Source organism: Loxodonta africana, chromosome 1 (assembly GCF_030014295.1).
Source record: "Loxodonta africana isolate mLoxAfr1 chromosome 1, mLoxAfr1.hap2, whole genome shotgun sequence".
Taxonomy (NCBI): domain Eukaryota; kingdom Metazoa; phylum Chordata; class Mammalia; order Proboscidea; family Elephantidae; genus Loxodonta; species Loxodonta africana.
Window position 1 is genome coordinate 73,083,067 of NC_087342.1, and position 21,499 is coordinate 73,104,565.

The following is a 21,499-nucleotide window of genomic DNA, read 5'->3' on the forward strand; positions in this document are numbered from 1 at the left end:
CTCAAAAGACTACAAAATTCAGTGATTCTCAGCGAATAATGGGGCCAGTCTTCAAACGGTTATTTGACAGGATTTATTTGGTGCTTTTAAGGTGTTGAGAGTCCCGGTGGCGCAGTGGTTAAGAGTTCGGCTGCTAAAGGAAAGATCGACATTTTGAATCCACCAGCGGCTCCTTAGAAACCCTATGTGCCAGTTCTACTCTGTCCCTGAGTGGGAGTCACCTCGATGGACATGTTTTTTTTTGTTGTTGTTTGTTTGATTTTTTTGTTTTTCCTGTGGTGCATTTTTCTGTGGACTGTGAAAAGAGGAATACATGCCCTTCCAGAGTCTTGAACTCAGGACCTTCATATTATGAGATTGAGATGCTGCTGGCTTCACCAAGAGTGCACCTCTTTGAGGAACGCTCACTGAGGAACTGAGATATACAATCTTAGTCTCCAAGAGACTGGCCAATTTCCAGTTTTCTACAATCATGATCATTGCTGTATAAAGTCACTCCATCTAAGCCAATGACACCCAGAAGAATTCCACAACTGGGGGTGTGAAGTCCACGCCAGGTGATAGGACCCTATGGTCTGTGGGACCTGGGACAATTGTGTCTGCCTATTTACTCTGATGTTCCAATGATCTGGATTTTACACCCTCAGAGATCTCAATCCCCCTTTCACCTTCCACAGGCTCCTTTGTTGACATGAAACATAAGATGAGCTCTGTTGGCTGGCTGGCTGGCTGAAAGAATAAATAGTTCCCAACTTTATCTCCAGTCCAAGCTTCCTGCTTTACTCTATACCTCCACTTGCATTTATGTGACTAGCCACATGTCCTTTTTAACACCCCAAACTGAACTTATAATACTGTCTTCCATGTTTGTTTTTCAAGATTACGCATCATTGATTCTGCTAAGAGATTTATAACGATTGAATTCAGTCCAGTCGAATTTTGGGAACACAACTATGCATCATAATCTACACTTACCAGTTAAAGGGAAGTTGGAGAGTATCCAGTATGGACGTGGGCAGTGGTCTATCTCTTAGTTCAGTCTCAAAGTTCATGGAGTGTTGCTTAGGATGGGAGACACACATTCGTAGCTCTGAGGTGCATCCTGGAGTTCAGACAACTTTATAGGTTCAGACAACTCTACGGGTTAGAGTTCTTGAACTCCTATCCTCTACAGTCTCAGAGGTACTTTCTTGTTGCTTGGGGTTCCCCTTTTCAGTCCTCTAGCCAAGAAGCTGGGGCTTTATTTCCTGGCCTCTGCCCTGCACTCCTCAGGTCTGTGACTGCATTTAGGACCAAGAGGCAGGAAGAAAAGGGAGAAAAATAGCAACTGGACATGCAACGCCCTCGTGAAATCACAGCTCCTCGGAAAAAACAAATTATAAAACTCTAGATCTATATATTGTAAGTGCCCATAAGTAATAAAACTGAAGAGGCATGCGCTTAGACATCTAATTTCAAAGAGTTCAGTATTTTCTCGTTTTTCAAAGGTCAAAATCTGAAATGCAAAATTTGGAGAATGTGGGTGTCGATCCCACCACCTCTCGCATGCTAAGCGAGCGTTCTACCACCTGAGCTAATCCCCCGCATGGCTCAATTTCTTTATCTGACATTAATTGAGGAATCGACCTGCCGGTCCACACTCCAGTACGCACTATCTCCAGCAGTTCAGAGTACCAGACTTTTCCAGGTCATTATAGCGGAACCATACGGGTCCTTGGTGGTACAGTGCTAAAGGTCCGCTGATAACCGGAAGCCTTCAACACACCAGCGGCTCCGCAGGGGAATGATGTGGCAGCCTGCTTCTGCAAACATTTACAGCCTTGGAAATGCTGTGGGGGCGGTTCTACTGTGTCCTATAGGGTCTCCAAGAGTAGGAATCCACTGTAAGCGAAAGGGTTTGGTTTTTAGTAGATTAAAGTGAAACCAGACTCAGCCCGAAACGGCCTGGGGCAAGAGCGTCTTGTCTGCTCAGTCAGCTGTCCCGCTAGGGAGAAGAAAAGGACGCGGTGGCAAAGCTCAGGCGCCGCCAACATTTCATGCTTTTGATTTCCGAGAAAAGAGGATGTCCCAACTAGAGAGGATCAACCCAGAACGGTCTAGCTATATGGCACAGCCCTCTTAGGATGACCGTCTGACTCTTTGAAAGGCGTGATTGTCATTTGCTCCCCGCAGCTGTGACCACCCATGAGTAGGCAAAGGGACGACAGCCTCTCCCTGATTCTGGAAGGGAAACCAAAAAACAGAACCTACTGCGGTCCAGTCGATTCCGACTCACAGCGACCCTACTACAGGGCAGAGTAGAATTTCCCCATTGTAGTGTCTTTACCTGGTTTTGGTATCAGGGATCCGGTGGGTTCATAGAGTGAGTTTGGTAATATTCCTTGTTTTTCTATGCTCTGAATTACCTTTAGTAGTAGTGATGTTAACTCTTCTCTGAAAGTTTGGTAGAACTCTGCTGTGAAGCTGTCCGGGCCAGGGCTTTTTTTTCAGTTGGGAATTTTTTGATTACCTTTTCAATCTCTTCTTTTGTTATGGGACTATTCAGTTGTTCTACCTGTGTTTGTGTTAGTTTAGGTAGGTAGTGTGTTTCTAGGAGTTCATCCATTTCTTCTAGGTTTTCAAATTTGTTTCAGTACTATTTTTCGTAGTAATCTGATATGATTCTCTTAATTTCAGTTGGGTCTGTTGTAATATCTCCCATCTCATTTCTTATTCCGGTTATTTGCTTCCTCTCCTGTTTTTCTTTTGTCATTTTGGCCAGTGGTTTATCAACTTGTTGATTTTTTCAAAAAACCAGCTTTTGGTCTTGTTAATTCTTTTAATTGTTTTTCTGTTTTCTATTTCATTTACTTCAGCTCTAATTTTTATTATTTGTTTTCTTCTGGTGCCTGTGGGTTTCTTTTGTTGCTCTTTTTCTATTTGTTCAAATTGTAGGGAAAATTCTTTGATTTTGGTCCTTTCTTCTTTTTGGATGTGTGCACTTATTGATATAAATTGGCCTCTGAGCACCGCTTTTGCTGTGTCCCAAAGGTTCTGATAGGAAGTGTTTTCATTCTCATTGGATTCTCTGAATTTCTTTATTCCATCCTTAATGTCTTGTATAATCCAGTCTTTCTTGAGCAGGGTATTGTTCAGTATCCAAGTGTTTGATTTCTTTTCCCTGCTTTTCCTGTTATTGATTCCCATTTTTATGGCCGTATGATCAGAGAAGATGCTTTGTAATATTTCAATGTTTTGGATTCTGCTAAGTGTTGCTTTATGACTTAATATGTGGTCTATTCTAGAGAATGTTCCATGTGCACTAGAAAAGAAAGTATACTTGGTTGCTGTTGGGCGGAGTGTTCTGTAGATGTCTACGAAGTCAAGTTGGTTGATTGTGGCATTTAGATCTTCCATGTCTTTATTGAGCTTCTTTCTGGATGTCCCGTCCTTCACCGAAAGTGGTGTGTTGAAGTCCCCTACTGTTATTGAGGAGCTGTCTATCTCACTTTTCAATGCTGATAGAGTTTGTTTTATGTATCTTGCAGCCCTGTCACTGGGTTCGTAAATATTTGATATGGTTATATCTTCTTGGTGTATTGTCCCTTTAATCGTTATATAGTGTCCTTCCTTATCCTTTCTGATGGATTTAACTTTAAAGTCTATTTTGTCAGAAATTAATATTGCCACTGCTGCTCTTTTTTGATTGTTCTTTGCTTGATATATTTTTTCCATCCTTTGAGTTTTAGCTTGTTTGTGTCTCTAAGTCTAAGGTGTGTCTCTTGTAGGCAGCATATAGACGGATCTTGTTTTTTAATCCATTCTGCCACTCTCTGTCTCTTTACTGGTGCATTTAGTCCATTTACATTCAGGGTAATTATGGATAGGTATGAATTTAGTGCTACCATTTGGATGTCTTTTTTTGTGTGTTTATAAAGTAGATTGTCTTTATAAATTGTCCTTTCCTCATATTTGTTGTTGCTGATTATGTTTGTGCTGAGTCTCTATTTTTTTCTTGTATTTTATTTTGATGAGTAGGAGAGTTTGTCTCGTTTGTGGTTACCTTATTATTTACCCCTATATTTCTAAATTTAAACCTAACTTTTATTTCTTTGTATCACCATTATCTTCCTCTCCATATAAAAGGTGTATGATTACATTTCTTAGTCCCTCTTTATTATTTTAATGTTGTCTTCTTTTGTATAATACAGTCGCTGTTACCCTGTATTGGGCTTTTTTTTTTTTCTTAAAATAATCTTGCTTTGTTGTTTTGGATTTCCCTGTCTGGGTTGACTTCCGGTTGCTCTGCCCAGAGTTCTAGTCTTGTGTTGATACCTGATATTATTGATTTTCTAACCAAAGTACTCCCTTTAGTATTTCTTGTCGTTTTGGTTTGGTTTTTACGAATTCCCTCAACTTGTGTTTATCTGGAAATGTCTTAATTTCACCTTCTTATTTAAGAGACAGTTTTGCTGGATATACGATTCTTGGCGGGCAATTTTTTTCCTTCAATTTTTTAAATATGTCATCCATTGCCTTCTTGCCTGCATGGTTTCTGCGGAGTAGTCTAAGCTTATTCTTATTGGCTCTCCTTTGTAGGTGACTTTTCATTTATCCCTTGCTGCTCTTATAATTGTCTCTTTATCTTTGGTTTTGGCAAGCTTGATTATAATATGTCTTGGTGACTTTCTTTTAAGATCTACCTCATGTAGAGTTCGATGAGCATCTTGGATAGATATCTTCTCATCTTTCACAATATCAGGGAAGTTTTCTGCCAACAAATCTTCAACAATTTTCTCTGTGTTTTCTATTATCCCTCCCTGTTCTGGTACTCTAATCATTCCTAGGTTATTTCTCTTGATAGAGTCCCACATGATTCTTAAGGTTTCTTCACTTTTTCAAATTCTTTTATCTGATTTTTCTTCAAATATATTAGTGCCATGTGATTTATCTTCGAGTACAGAAATTCTAGCTTCTACTTGCTCAATTCTGCTCCTTTGACTTTTTACTGAGTTGTCTAATTCTGTAATTTTATTGTTAATCTTCTGAATTTCTGATTGCTGTCAGCCTATGGATTTTTCCAGCTTATTAATCTTTTCATTATGTTCCTGAATAATCTTTCTAATTTCTTCAATTGATTTATCTGTGTGTTCCTTGGCTTGTTCTGCGCTATTGCCTAATTTCCTTCCTGATGTCTTGAAGGGTTCTGTATATTAAGCATTTGTATTCTCCTTCTGGTTATTCCAGGAATGCACTTGCATCTAGAAGATTCCTGGATTCTTTGTTTTGAGAGGCTGTTGAAGTGATTATGGTCTGTTTCTTTATGTGACTTGATGCTGACTGGTGTCTCTGAGCCATCTATACGTTATTGTATTATTTTATGCTTGCTTACTGTGTTGAAGCTGCTTGCTTTGTTTTGTTTTGATATACCCCTATGGGTTGCTTGAGTGAGCTAGCTTGATTATTTTCACCTTTGGACCCCTGGTGTCCCGTCCCCAGTCAACTAGAGCTGTTATCAGGTATATCATTCTAGGAGTCCATTCAGTTTTCTTGTATGAATTCAGCTGAGGATTCTAGGTAGCTGATCATCAAGTGTGTGGTACAGGCTCTGTCCTACAGTCTTAGAGGGCCAGGGGTGATTGATGTATATACCAGTATCTGATTGCAGCAGGGGGTCACATTCTGAACAAAGCAGGGTGCTGAGAACCAACCCCTGAGTGTCTCTGAGGAAGATGCGTCCCTGTTTCCTTAAGCATGCTGGTGGGTGGGTTTTGCAGAGGGACCATGGGCACCCAAAATTTTTGGTTGTAGGGACTGGGAGGTACCAGTTACCTTCGGACCTCTGTTGTGGGTGGCTGGGTGACCTGAGTGGAGCTACCAGTCCTTAGGTCCCTGATGTGGGTAGGTGAAGACCTTTTTTAATAGGCAAAGCAGTGTCAGACGTCACCCACCCACCTCTCCACCGCACAGCTGAAATAGTTGGAGTTTGCCAACAAGGGCCTATTCTCCTGAAATAGACCCACACGGGTCCATGTAGAAGGGAAGGTGCTTAAGGTCTACAGACAGTTTATGCCTGAAGAGGAACCGTTTCTGTCCTGAGCTCCCCCGGTTAATGGAGCTGGCAAATTGTCTTTCCCCCCAGTTGCAAATTTTTTCCTTCCCCAAGGCCGGGAGGATGGCTCTAGGTGCTCACCAGGACCTATCTCAGGCCCAGGGATTCAGCCACTGAAGCCGGCTTGGGGGTGGGGAGGGGCCACAGGAAAATATACGCAAGTACTTAGGTTTTGCGGAGAGCACTCTTCTCCTCAGGTTCCGGAGGTGTGAGTTGGCTATGTGGCTGGCTGCTTCTTCCTGAGGAAATGGTGGCTGAACGCTAGGACCAGCCTGCCACGGCCGTTGCTCCAGGAATGGTGCCTGAGGGCTCCCTGCGATTCAGGTCCAGTAACTCCTCTCCGCTTCCAAACAGCCTCTTCTTCGCCCTTCCCCTCAGTTCATTTTCTAAGCTTGCCTCTGATGCTCAGGGCTCCCAGCTTGTCACAAATATACTCCTTTCACTTGTTTTTTGGGGTCTTTGTTGTAAGAGATCTGGACGGAAGCCTCTGTCTATTCTGCCATCTTGGCTCCGCCCTCTAGGCTAAAGTTTACGTCATCTCACAAAATCCCTTTCAATAAGCTTTTCCTGAGAAAACCAGTCTTGCATATTTATGACTTAAGTCCTTACCCAAATCATTTCCTCTAACCAATATGAAGAAATGCTTAAGGTAATGCAATCCAGCTCTCCTTTCACTGGAGTCAACATTCTGAATGCATCTGTGACACTGAGAAAGGAAGTAGAGACTATCAGACTTTCAGATCCTCTTTTAATCAGAGCACATTCAGGAAACAGACTGAAAAGCCAGAACTTTCAATGCCCCTTTTCAAGCAGGCTTTTTTTTTTTTTTTTTCCCTACTGATGTGCAGCCCACAGAGGAAGAACAAATACTGGCGATGCTTTCTTTTTAATTTGGTATAAGTTCATAAAACAAATTGCCCAGATAATTGGACATGTCTTCAATTCTACACTATATTTTCCATAGATGTAAACCAGATTTATTACTAAAAAGTGCAGGAGTAAATGAGCATTGCTTGTAATAGGCTTGTGCCAAGTCTTATGTCAAAGGGAAATAAAATTGAGACCAACCACTTTGAGTAATCAAAGGTGTCAGCTTAGTTAACTGTTTCAAACGTATTGATGTGAAACTCTAAATTGTACAAAAATGAAGTCTAATTATTTCTACTAGTGCAAATATCTGTAAAAGTTAGGCAACAAATGGCAATTTTAAAGAGTCCTTAAAAGTAAACTTAAATCCTCTAAGTGAAAAAAAAGAATACCTGTTTATTTGTTTGTGTGTGCGTGTGTAAAATACTCGTGGAGGGAAGCAGTGATTGAAAAGCCTGGACACTTGGAATTATGTTGGGAGTATATTGTGGGGGTTTAAGAATCTTTGAAGAACTCAAAGTAACATTTTAGGAAAAGGGTTTTGAGCTCTAAATTTTAGAGAGGTTAAAAATAGGGAAACTGAAATTGGGAGAAAAGAAAAAAATTTCTAAAAGTATTTAAGGATCGAGGCTTATCTTCTGTTGTCCCGTCAGCTCGTGAGGTTAGCAGCGTGAGTCTTTCTGCATCTCCGGCGCCCACTGCACTGCCTGTTCCAGAATGCATCCTCTACACATTGTATATGCAATGAGAACATACATGAAAGAGAAGGAAATACAAGATTCTAGAGAGGTTCTGCAGAAAGTTTCTACAGTATTTGTCAAGACATTGGGTGAAGAGATTTGAGGGAGAAGGAGTTAAGAGCATGGGAATGGTGGACACAGAACAGACTCTGAATTCATGTCTGATGAATGGAAGACTAAATCTACACGTTTATAAGGATTTGTTAAATGAATGAATGCATGAATGAGCTGATGTGGAGAAATGTAGATGCTGAGACAGTGTGCTAGGTTAAAGGAAGGCACACATTTGTTTATTTTTTAAAGTTTAATGGGTCTTATTATCAGAAGAGTTTTAAATTTACAGAAAAATAACTGGAAACTTACAAAGGCTTTCCATATACTTCGTGTCCACCCACAGTTTCTCCTATTATTTACATTTTGTATTAGTGGGGTATATTTGTTACAACTGATGAACCAATATTGAGACATTATTATCAACTAAAGTCCATAGTTTAAATTAGGGTTCTCTCTGTGTTGTGCGGTTCTATAGGTTTTGACAAACGCATGTCATGTGTCCACTATTACAGTATTACACAGAATAGTTTTATTGCCCTAAAAATCCCCTGGGCTCTACCTTTTCATCGCTCCCTCCTTCCCCCGGTCCTCTGTCAACCACAGACTCTTTGTTTTTGTTTTATGTCTCTGGAGTTTTACCTTTTCTAGAATGTCTTATAGTTTGAAGCATACAATAAGCAGTTTTTTGTTTTTTTTTTTTAAAGACTGGCTTAATACACTTTGTAATATGCGTGTCAGTCTCCTTCATAACTTTTCATAGCTTGATAGCTCACTTCCTTGAATCACTGAAAAATGTTCCATTGTATACATTCACCACATTTTATCCACTCACCCATTGAAGGCAATCTTAGTTACTTCCAATTGTTGGACAGAACAGAACTGCACCGTTTCCAAGAAGCGCCTGGTGAATTAGAACTGCAGATCTTTTGGTTAGCAGTCAGAGATGTTAACGACTATATCGCCAGCAAATGGAACGTAGATAAATTGCCAAAACTCACAGAGAGTCAGCTCAGACTAGGAACGCAAATCAGTTTGTCAAATTCGAAAGCCCCCTGTCCTGTGGATCTTCATCTGCCTTGTGACTGACACTGTACTGGGTTGCCTGGTTTATAATTTAAAACAAAATCATAACAAAATAAAACCAGAATTTTGAATACTCAGGATCCATGAGTAGCTATAAAAGGAATTCTATTTCTTTTCAATTTTGCAATGGGCCAAGATTCAATTCAGGAAGTTCAATAACTTTTCTGTTTATTCTTAGTCCATACAAAAATTCTACCATCACGTTAAGTTGTAAGCCATCTTCACTGAGAAATTCGGTATTTCCCTTTTCTTGCTAATGAAAATCAGTGAACAGATAAAGGATGTGTTCTTTTCATAACTCTCCCTCCACTCTCTAGCTGTAGTTTCTGCCATTCCTGGTTTGTGAGGGTGGGATGGAAAGGTAAGGAGCCTAGAATTTACTCAGTTGCCTGAAACTCTTGAAGTAGTGCTTCATGGTCTCTGGGCCTAGTATGTGTTGAAAGCTCACACTTTGTGTGGTGGACATTTTTATAAGTTCTCTAGAAATTACTTTTCAATTATGAATACAGCCAAACCAGCTTTCTCAAGCTTTGTATTTGTATGGAATATTCTTTCCCATCCCCTTTTGTTCAACTTGTGTCTTTATGTCTCAAGTGTGTTTCTTATTATCAGCAAGAAGTCAGGATCTGATTTTTAATCTATTTTGAAGATCTCTGTAATTAAATGAGTATTTGGTTCATTTAAACTTAATATGATTTTTGATACACTGAGATTTAAATCTCCTGTTTTAATTTTTCTTTTCTATTTATCCTATCTGTTCCTCTGTTCTTCCTTTACTGCTGTGTGTGTGTGCCTGAACTATTTCATGAACTCCATTTCAACTCCTCCACTGACTTTTTATTTTTAATGGCTTTAATGAAGTATATCATACACTGTAGAATTCATCCATATAAAGTGCACAATTCAAAGATTTTACTATATTCATTGTGGAATGAAAAAACTTGGTTTGGCCCTTTGACTCTGGTGTTTTGAAAATAACCCCAGGACGTTAAGATGCTTTTGCTTTCTAAAATAGCCAAGCAAGGAGGGATGACAGAAGCCACGCATTTTCAGGAAGGTTGGGGCCTGATGCAGTCATGCATGTTTATTGATTGAATCTATCATAATTATGCATTAAGGCTGAAGTCATGCATATTTGTCGAGGTGCCAATGATTAGGGAACCCAGGACTTTGGAGGGTTCTTTTTGAGGTCTCCCAGATCATGCATGTATGGGAGAAAGGAGAAGCACATCCCTGGGGTTCCTTGCAGGGAACTCTCCCAGGTCTTACCTGATGTGTCTCTATACTTGTATCCTTTCTGATCATTATAAATGGGTAACTGTAAGTTCAGGTCACAGTCTCCATTATACAGAATTAAAGGAGCCCTGGTTTCCCAGTGGTTAGTAGCTTGGCTGCTAACCAAAATGTTGGTGGCTCAAACCCACCAGCTGTTCCATGGGAGAAAAATGTGGCAGTATGCTTCCTTAGAGATTACAGCCTAGGAAACCCTGTAGGGCAGCTCACTGTCACTTAGGGTTGACAGCAATGGGTTTGGATATGGAGAATGAACAGATCCACAGGGCCCATGAGCAGCAGGAGCTGGCAGTACGCAGTGGATTTGTGTAGCTCTTGGTGGCTGGGTGATAGGAAAAGGCTGCATAGGCAGATGATGAAGAAGATTAGTGTCCTCCTAGACTGTGATCTAGTACCAAAGGATTAGAGAGAGAGAGAGGCAAATAGAGAGAGACATCAGATGGCCTGAAATGTAGACAGCTGTGCAGACTCTTAAGCCTAAGGCCCCTCCCTGATGACCTGGCCTCAGGTGGCCCGCGATGTTTTGACACAGCTCAGGAGAGCCAGGGATGAGGTCTGATATAACTCTGGGTGGTTAGGGGCAGAGAGTAATTGCCACAAAATTGGCTGGTGACAAAGAGTGGAATGTGAAAAAGTCAGGCCAGGATCCACCTCCAGCTGGGAATTGGATTCATACTAGTGACCTTTGCTATAGGGTTAGTGACAAAGGTGTGGTTGCTCACCTGGCCCCTTTGTTATGTAGCGTTGCATTCATATAATTGAGAAAACATCACCACAATCTAATTTTAGAAGATTTTCATCACCCCAAAGAGAAACCCTGTACATATTAGCTGTCCTCCCTATCCTCCACTCTGCCCCAGCTGTAAAAAGAACAAAACCATTGCCCTAGAGCTGATTCCAACTCTGGTAGTGACCTTACAGGACAGAGTAGAACTGCCCAGTAGGTTTTCCAAGGAGCACCTGTTCCCTGAAACTGCTGACCTTTTGGTTAGCAGCCGTAGGTCTTACCCACTACACCACCAGGGTTTCCACACCTGCTGTAGGGCAACACTAATCTACCTCTGTCTTTATAAATTTGCATATGCTGGACATTTCCTATAAATGGAATCATAAATACATCATTTTTTGTAACTGCTAACTTACACTTCTCATAATGTTTTCAAGGTTCATCCATGTTTGCTGAAAGTTGCATTTCTGGATACATCACATTTTGTTTATCCATTCCTCAGCTGATGGACACATGGGCTGTTTACGCATTTTGGCTATTATGAACATTTGTGTTCAAGTTATTGTGTGAACCTACATTTTTATCTCTCTTAGGTATGTACCTAGGAGTGGAATTGCTGGGTCATATAGCTGATCTATGTTTAATGTTTTGAGGAACTGCCAGGTTGTTTTCCAAAGAAGCTACAACATTTACATTCCCACCAGCAGTGTATGATTGTTCCAAGTTCACATCCTCACCAACATTTGTTATTATCTGACATTTACATTCTAGCCATCCCGGTGGGTATAAAGACTCCCTGTGTGGTACAAGCTGTTAACATGCACTGCTGTTAATAGAAAGGTTGGCAGTTCAAGTTCATCTAGAGTTTCCTTGAAAGAAAGGCCTGGCAATCTACTTCCAAAAAATCAACCACTGAAAACACTGTGGAGCACAGTTCCACATTCAGACACATTGAATTTCCATGAGTTGAAATTGGCTCCACAGCAACTGGCTTGGTTTTTGTTTTGCTTTGTTTTTTAAGTGGATGTGAAATGTTAGCTCAGTATGGTTTTGATTTGTGTTTCCGTGATGACTAATGATGTTGAGCATCTTTTCATGTGTTTATTGGTCATTTGCGTATCATCCTTGAAGACTATTTAGCTCATTTTAAAATAGCTTTTTAATACTTTGATTATTGATTTGAAAGTATTCTTTATATATGCTAGGTACAAATTCCTGATCAAAGACATGATTTGCATTTCCATTGGAAATAGTATCTGTTGTGTATATGTTTAAAAAACCATTACCTCAGCTAAATCTTCAAATAATATGTCCTATTATTATTTTTTTTATTATTTAAGCAGTGTTATAATGCAGTTGGATAAGCAAATTTACTCTTGAAGTAAAGTATACTTGTTGCCTTTGAGTGGATTCCAACACATAAAACTGCCCCATAGTGTTTCCAAGGCAGAAATGTTTACAGAAACAAACTGCCTCATCTTTCTCCAGTGAAGTGGCTACTGGGTTTGAATCACCAACCTTTAGGTTAGTAGCTGAGTGCTTAACCACTGGGCCCCCAGGGCTTCTTGAAGGAAAATATAATAAGGTAAAAATGTTTGCAGACCCAGGATCTTCCTGGAGCAGAGAGAAGAGAGGCATCTGAGCCTGACTCACATGTCAGAAAAGCTTAGCCAAGTATGTGCTACCTGGCTAAATTTGAAACAATGAGTAAAAGTTTATTTGTTCAAAAAGAGAATAGGATAAGTTAGCCTTCCAACCAGAAACACAAACATGTGAAATCACACTGTGATGTGAAACAGAGTGATATATTTATTTTTAACGAAAACCTATGACAGTTAATTGTGCTCTTAGCCATGATGCTATCTATGTTGCACGCAGTTACATCGATTGAAGTGTATCCTTGTTTCCTAAATATGTAGTGTAGACATGACAGTTTAAGGAGTTAGACATGGAGCCATTAAACTGTGGTCAAAGTATCTGCCCCATCTGATTTTTGTAGTCAACCTTATAAGGTATAACTTACATAGAGAAAATTTTACCCTTTCTAAATGTCCATTTTTATGAATTTCAACAAATGGTAACAGTTATGTAACAACTAAGAAGTCAAGTACCAGAGTATTTCCATTTTGTCCCAAATTTCTCTTCTGCTCCTTTGAGCTCAGTCTCCTCCATCCACTTCCAGCTCCTGGCAACCAGTAATCTGATTTCTATGCCTCTAGTTTTAAAGTTTTCATACTATCATACAGTTAGAGTCATGTACTTTGTAGCCTCTTTTACTTTGCATAATCCTTTTCAAATAATTCAAGTTGTTGCAGATACCAATAGTTCATTTCTTTTTATTGCTGAGTGGATTCTCATTGTATAGATATGCCACAATTTACTTATCCATTCACCAGTTGATAAGTATTTATATTATATCCAGGTATTGGCAACCATGGCTACATGTGGCATATATATCATCATACAGGTCTCTCTTTAGTAGATATACACATATATATATTTATTGGATAGTATATTTTCATTTCTGTTGGATAATATGTGGGATGGAATTGCTATGTCATACGATAAATTATGTTTACCTGATAAGAAACTGCCAAATCTTTTTTAGGAGTGGTTACACCATTTTCATTCATACTAGCATTGTATGAGAGTTTCTATTTTTCTGCATCCTCACCAATACTTAGAATTGTCAAGTGTATTTTTGGTGTATTTGTCTTGTTTTGTTTGTTTTTCATGCTAACATGTCTGTGGGGGTATATCATTGTGGTTTTAATTTGCATTCTGCTAATGACTTATGAAGCTACATATCTTTTCATTTGCTTATTTGCGATCCATATTTCTTCTTTTTACAATGCCTGCTCAAGGCTCTTGTACCTCTCAGATCCTGTTGTCTGTTTCTTATTGTTGTAGTTAGGAGAGCTTTTATATATTCTGGATCCAAGTATTTTATCAGCGATTTAGTTTATAAATATTTTCTCCAGGCAGTTGCCTTGAATTTTCATTTTCTTAAAGAGCAGACATTTTTAATTTTGGTGAAGTCTAATTTATCAATTTTTTTCTTTTAGTGTCTTATGAAAGAAATCTTGTCATAATCCAACATGATGAAGATTTTCCTCTACTATTTCTAGATATTTTATATTTTTAGGTTTTATATCTTGTCTGTTACCAAATTCATCTTAATCTTTTTAAATTTTTGCGTATTTTGGCCAATTGTTCCAAAACAATTTGTTAAAAACACTAGTCTTTCTCCAACAGTTTACCTTTGTATCCTTGGAAAAACAAATCAACTGACTAAGTATATATGGGCTTCCATCTGAGCTGTTCTGTTCCATTGATTTATATGTCAGTCCTTTCACCAATACCACACTGTCTTGATTACTCTACCTTTAAAAGTCTTAACATCAGGTATTGTGAGTCCTCCATCTTTGCTTTTTATTTAAAAAATTGGTTCAGCTCTTCCACATCTTTTGCTTTTCCATGTAAATTTCTGAGTCAATTTCTATTTCAAAGCCTTCTTCTATTTTCATTAGGACGAATTAAGTATATACAGCAATTTGGGAAGAATTGGCATAGTAACAAAATTGAATCCTTCAATTCATGAACAACGTATATCTCTCAAAGAGTTTCATTTAATTTATCCCATTAATGTTTTATGGTTTTCATCATACAATCTTGCAATTATTTTGTTAATTTTATCCTTATTTTGTTTTTCAACCTATTGTAAATGGTGTTTTGGTTTTTAAATTTGAATTTCCATTTGTTCACTGGTAGTGTATAGAAATACATCTAATTTATGTGTATTGACCATGTATCTGCGATTTTTCAACTCTCCTGTTAGATCTAGTAACTTCTACAGATATTGGAATATAATGCATAGACAATCATGTCATCCATCAATGTTGCTACTGTTGTGTGCTGTCGAATTGATTCCAACTCATAGCGACCCTATACGACAGAGTAGAAACGCCCCATAGGGTTTCCAAGACTGTTATTTTTACAGGAGCAGATTGCGAATTATTGTCTCCCAAAGAGTGGCTGTTGGGTTCAAACTGTCCACATTTTTGTTAGCGGCTGAGCGATTAACCATTGCACCACCAGTTTTCCTTTGTCCATCAATAAAGACAGCTAGTTTCTTCCTTTCCAATCTGTATACCTCTATTTTTTTATCTTGTCTCATTGCATATCCTGTCTACATTTCATTTTCTCTTCAGTGAAGCCTAGATGACCTATAAGCTGATCTCCTTTCATGTCTCTTTATTTTCTACTTCCATGTCTTTGTTAATGTAACTCTTTAAGTCTCCCTTCTTGTACCCTCCACACCCTACCCCCATTCCAGCACTCAAGCTTCACCAAAAATCCTATATATACTTCAAGGCCCAGTGCAAATGTTACATTCTCTATGAAATACATCCTGATTTCCTATCTGAAAACACTCACTCTAAAGTGCATGTGAATTTTTTTCTATGTATGTGTAATATACTCCAGTAGCACCCATTGAACCTGAATACTTTGAGACATATGACTCCTTTTTTTTCTTTAGGTCCTTTCCTGCAAGGCTGAAAGAATGGACCACATTTTATTTTTCTCTTTATCTGTCGTATCTAGTGCCATTCAAGGTCTAACAAGTGTTTTCTAATGTTATTATATATGAATACTCTTATTACATAATACTTTGGAGCCCTTGTGGTAGAGTAGTTAAGAGTTCAGGCTGCTAACCAAAAGATCAGCAGTTCAAGTCCATCAGCCACTCCTTGTAAACCCTAACAGACGGTTGTACTCTGTCTTATACTGCTGCTATGGGTTGGAATCGACTTGACTGACAATGGGTTATATAATTATTCTATAATACTTATGGTATATATACTGTTGTTTTTAGGTGCCGCTGAGTTGGTTCTGACTCATGGCGACCCCATGCACAACAGAACAAAACACTGCCTGGTCCTGAGCCGTCCTCACAGTCGTTGTTATGCTTGAGCTCATTGTTGCAGCCATGGTGTCAATCCGTCTCATTGAGGGTCTTCCTCTTTTCCGCTGACCCTTTTTTCTGCCAAGGATGATGTCCTTCTCCAGGGACTGATCCCTCCTTACAACATGTCCAAAGTATGTAAGACACAGTTTCGCCATCCTTGCCTCTAAGGAGCATTCTGTCTGTACTTCTAAGACAGATTTGTTAATTCTTTTGGCAGTCCATGATATATTCGTTATTCATCGCCAACACCACAATTCAAAGGCATCAATTCTTCTTCGGTCTTCCTTATTCATTGTCCAGCTTTCACATGCATATGATGCAAGTGAAAATACCATGGCCTGGGTCCGGTGCACCTTAGTCTTCAAGGTGACATCTTTGCTCTTCAACACTTTAAAGACGTCCCTTGCGACACATTTCCCCAATGCAATGCATCTTTTGATTTCTTGACTGCTGCTTCCATGGCTGTTGACTGTGGATCAAAGTAAAATGAAATTCTCGACAACTTCAATCTTTTCTCCGTTTATCATGATGTTGCTTGTTGGTCCAGTTGTGAGGATTTTTATTTTCTTTATGTTGAGGTGCAATCCATATTGAAGACTGTGGTCTTTGATCTTCATCATTAAGTGCTTCAAGTCTTCTTCACTTTCAGCAAGTAAATTGTGTCATCTGCATAACACACGTTGTTAATCAATCTTCGTCCAATCCTGGCGCCCCGTTCTTCTTCATATACTCCAGGTTCTCGTATTATTTGCTCAGCATACAGATCGAATAGGTATGGTGAAAGAATACAACCCTGATGCACACCTTTCCTGACTTTAAACCAATCAGTGTCCTCTTGTTCTGTCCGAACAACTGCCTCTTGATCTATGTAAAGGTTCCTCATGAGCACAACTAAGTGTTCTGGAATTCCCATTCTTTGCATTGTTATCCATAATTTGTTATGATCCACACAGTCGAATGCCTTTGCATAGTCAATAAAACACAGGTAAACATCCTTCTGGTATTCTCTGCTTTCAGACAGGATCAATCTGACATCAGCAATGATATCCCTGGTTCCACGCCCTCTTCTGAAACCAGCCTGAATTTCTGGCAGTTACCTGTCGATATACTGGTATAGCCACTTTTGGATGATCGCCAGCAAAATTTAGCTTGTCTGTGATATTAATGATATTGTTGTATAATTTCTGTATTTGGTTGGATCAACTTTCTTGGGAATAGGCATAAATATGGATCTGTTCCAGTCAGTTGGCCAGGAAGCTGTCTTCCATATTTCTTGGCATAGACGAGTGAGCACCTCCAGTGCTGCATTGGTTTGTTGAAACCAAAAGGGAAGAATATGTTTGGCGTTTCTCAAGCTGAAAGAACTGAAGAAAAAATTCAAGCCTCGAGTAGCCATAGTGAAGGATTCCATGGGGATAATATTAAACGACAAAGGAGCATCAAAAGAAGATAGAAGGAATACACAGAGTCATTATACCAAAAAGAATTCGTCGATGTTCAGCCATTTCAAGAGGTGGCATATGATCAGGAACCAATGGTACTGAAGGAAGAAGTTCAAGCTGCTCTGAAGGCATTGGCGAAAAACAAGGCTCCAGGAATTGATGGAATATCAATTGAGATGTTTCAACAAACAGATGCAGTGCTGGAGGTGCTCACTCTCATAATTCCTATGTGAGGATTCAATTCAGAGTGAAGAAAAACATTTGTGAAAACATTTACTTAAGGTAGAAAATGAGGAAAATATAATTTATTTTGTGTTTTACCTCCACATGACTAGTCTTCAAAACTGTATGCTTGAATTATATCTCTGGTATCTCAACATTCATAAAAATAAAAACCACAATTTTCACCTTTCATGTGGGGAAAAAAAGCCTTCAGGTTAGTAAGGCTTTGTTGAACTAGTTATTCTCCTGGGCAGCTTGAAACAGCAGAAATTTATTATCTCATAGTTTTGGAATCTAGAAGTACAAAACTAAGGTTTTTTTTTTTTTTTTTTTTTTTTGGTAGGGCCGAGTTCTCTCTGAGGGCTATAGAGGAAGGTCCTTGCACTAAGTAGATACTTTCTGGAAGCTTCTGGTAGTCCCAGAGATTCCTTGGCTTGTGGCAACATAATGTCTGTCTTCGTCTTCACATAACTGTTTTCCCGCTGTATCTCTCTGTGTCTGTATTCCTTTTCTTCCTTTTATAAGGACACCAATCATATTGGATCAGGGCCCATCCAACTCTAGTATGACTTCATGTTAAGTAATTACATTGCAGAGGTTCTATTTCCAAATAGCTTAACATTTGGTTATGGGGGCTAGGACTTGACCATATCATTTTGGGGAAGACAAATCAACCCCTAGCACTGGGAATAGGAAAATAGGGGAACAATCTAAATGCCCATTATTATGGAACTGCTTAAATAAGTATGGTATTTTCTGTAACGGAATTTTCTACTCTTTATCTTTAAGAACAACAAAGCATTCTATATATTGATATGTAAAGATTACTTTGATTACATTTATTATAAGCATATGCAGAATCAAACCTCATGGGATCTGGTTTATCGGTTTCGAAGTTTATGGTCATGTTTTATGGGAATCCCAGTTAATTGGCGTAATTATGTGTTTAGCGCTTCTGTTCTTTCTCCAAGTTTTTGTGTAGTTTCTGAAGTCTTAAACGTTTGTAAATGGACATCCCTGTTACAACAATTGGTCTTCTTTTATCTGGAGGAACAGAAGAAGAAGGTAAGTCAGGAATAGGAGGAGGTAATGGAATGTGTGGCTAATTGCCCCGTGAGCAACTGCCTCTTTTGCCATGAGACTAGTACTGGATGGTGCCTGCCTACAGTTACTGAAAGTTTTGATCAAAGATTCTATAGAAGAATTGTGTTAAAAAAGAAGAAATTGCAGAAGAGAATTTCAAATTCTGATGGAATCCAGAATTTCTGGAGCCAGGGAGGCTAGATGAACCCCCGAAACTATTACCCTGAGGTAATGTTTAAAACTTAAACCAAAAATATGCCCTGAAGTCTTCTTAAAACCAAACAACAATTTAGCTTAACAAGTAAAGAATGTCTACCTTGAGCATTGTTCTGTTTTAAGAACTATGTCTGTGGTATCAAACTGACAACAGCAACTTGAAAGATTAGATAGGAAACTTAGGTGGTAGTGGGTTTATGTTAATAGAGGAGGAACAATTCAGAAAAGGAGGGTGATAATTGTTCTATATCTTGAAGAATGTAATCAATGTCACAGAAGTGTACATGTAGAAATTGTGGAATTGGTATATGATCTGCTGTGTATATTCCCAACATAAATAAATAAATAATCTCCCCCTCCCCCCAAAAAGTAAGGTGAATAGTAGTCCATATAATATGGGACTCTTTTTACAAGTCACTTCTTTTATATCAATAATGGCATGTGTGGAAGGCCAGAGTTCATTTGAACTGAAAAAATTGGCCAAGGAGCCACTGAGAGACCTTCACCAGAAAGTATTCTCATCCCAACAAATGCAAAAGTCCAGGCAGCATTATAAACCTAGATCAAGCTCAGCAGAAAATCTTAAAGAACTGCAAAGATTACAACTTGACAACCAGTACAAAATAATGCCAAAATACCAAGGATTCTAAACAGAAATGGCAAATATTGCCAAATAAACAGATCATGGGTACCCTAAAGACACAAAACATGTGTGATAAAAAATAACCTCCAGAAATTCACCCAGTACATCAAAATCCCAGATTGGTCTGGAAGAGTGGGAGTCGTCAAAAATGACCTATACCATTCAGAAACTCTAAGTATGCTAAGTTGGTGAGCAAAAGCCATATCCCCACTGACTGCTTATGGTATTTGCATATAATGCAATTTTCTGTAGCTATTCACCTGTGTAGAGCCCTCGTTGTGCATTGGTTAACAACTCAACTTCTAACTGAAAGGATGGCACTGCAAATCCTCCAACTGCTCCTTGGAAACCCTATGGGCAGTTCTACCCTTTAAGGTTGCTATGAGTTGGAATCAACTCCACGACGATGGGTTTTTTATTCATCTGAGTGAAGCAGATCTATATAGATTATTGGAAAATGTCCAGGATGTATTAAGAAATGAACATGCATAATGGTATGTATTATGATGCTATATAAGTATTTTTAAAGAAAAAAAAAGCATGTATTAAAAGCTTTTTATACTAATTTGTTAATAAGTTCTATTATTTTGATGAAAAAGTACTTTATGGGTAAGAATCAATTCAGAGTGAAGAAACATACATAAGAAAAAGGGATGAAAAGAGATTTTTAGGAGATTCTGTGTGAAAAGCTGGGAGAAGATACAGGTATGAATGAAAAAGTGGGGGAAGGGTTCCAGCTTCCCTGGAACATGGCATGCTGACTAGCAGGCATGTGGTCGGGGAAGAGAATGTAAGAAGCTTCCCATGACATAGACTTGACACAGGACCTTCCTGCTTCCTTTCTTACTAACAGGAAGAGTGTCAAATGGGGACTCTGCAATGGCCCAAAAGAAGATTCTCAGTCACTGTCTCTACATTCTTTTCTCCACACACAAACTGGCCCATGTTCTGTGTAAATCCATGAAGCTGATCAGTTCCGAAGATGGGACTCAGTTTGTCATAGCGGAGATCTGGTTGAGCCTGTTCTTAACCTTCTCCTGCCTCTTTAGCTTACTTGGAACCTGGTTTCATAGAAAAACTCTCACATGCAAATCAGAGCTGCTCCTCATCACTGTTCTCAACAGAACCATAACAGCATTGGTATTATAGAAAAGAGCAAAGATGCCTTTCCAGAAGCCGAATGTTGTTTAACAACAACACAAGCTTAGCTTTTGGAACTTAATTTTATGGCTCATCGAGGATGAGACTGCTTTCCCTTGGACTTCTTCCTACATAGACCTTATCTATTTCTGTTGTTAATGTATGAATTCCATGTGAATGTGTTATTGGAGACACGTCCAGCCCATACACAATACATGGCAAAATTCAGTCCTTCTGTAGGCATTAGTTTTAAAAGAGTTCTTTTCAAAATAATACTTTATTGTTTTCAAAGCAGAAATTTACACCACAAGTTAGATTCCTATTTAACAATTTCTGCACAAATTATTCAATGATATTGGCTACATTTTCCACAATGTGTCATTCTTCTCATTCATTCTGTCCTGGTTGTACCGTTTTCATTTCAGTTTCACTGCCACCTTACCCTGTCATCTTTGCCTTAGAATAATTTTTGACCATTTGGTGTCATAAATGTAATTTTTTTTTTTTGAAAACGGAACTCATTACTCTTGAGTGACATTCTTTATTTTATGACCCAATCTGTTATTTAACTAAAAGGTGACCTCACGGTTAATTTTCATTTAAGGTTTAAAGATATCTCAGGGCCATAGTCTTGGAAATACTTTAGTCTCAACCAGTCCAGTAAATCTGAACTTTTTAAGAATTTGACTTCTGTTTCACATTTTTGTCCCATTCTATCAAGATCCATCTATTGCGGCCTTGATCAGAACTGTTGATTGTGGTAGCGAGGCACCATCTAGTTCTTCTTGTCTCAGGATACATGAGGCCATGGTTCATGAAGACTATTAGTTCTACAGAAAACTTTCTTCCCCGAGTATTTGGCTCTTTCCTTCCTTTTTTGTTCCGAATGAGAGTGATAGGTGTATCTTATATGGTGTCTTGTAAGCTTT

General features: G+C 38.8%; 1 non-coding gene across 1 annotated transcript; it reads right to left on the reverse strand.

The window, feature by feature from the left end:
• Positions 1 to 1,510: 1,510 nt before the first annotated feature.
• TRNAA-AGC (transfer RNA alanine (anticodon AGC)) lies at positions 1,511 to 1,583 on the reverse strand. The gene has a single exon. It is a non-coding gene; the product is annotated as a tRNA-Ala (tRNA).
• Between the last annotated feature and the right edge of the window lie 19,916 nt (positions 1,584 to 21,499).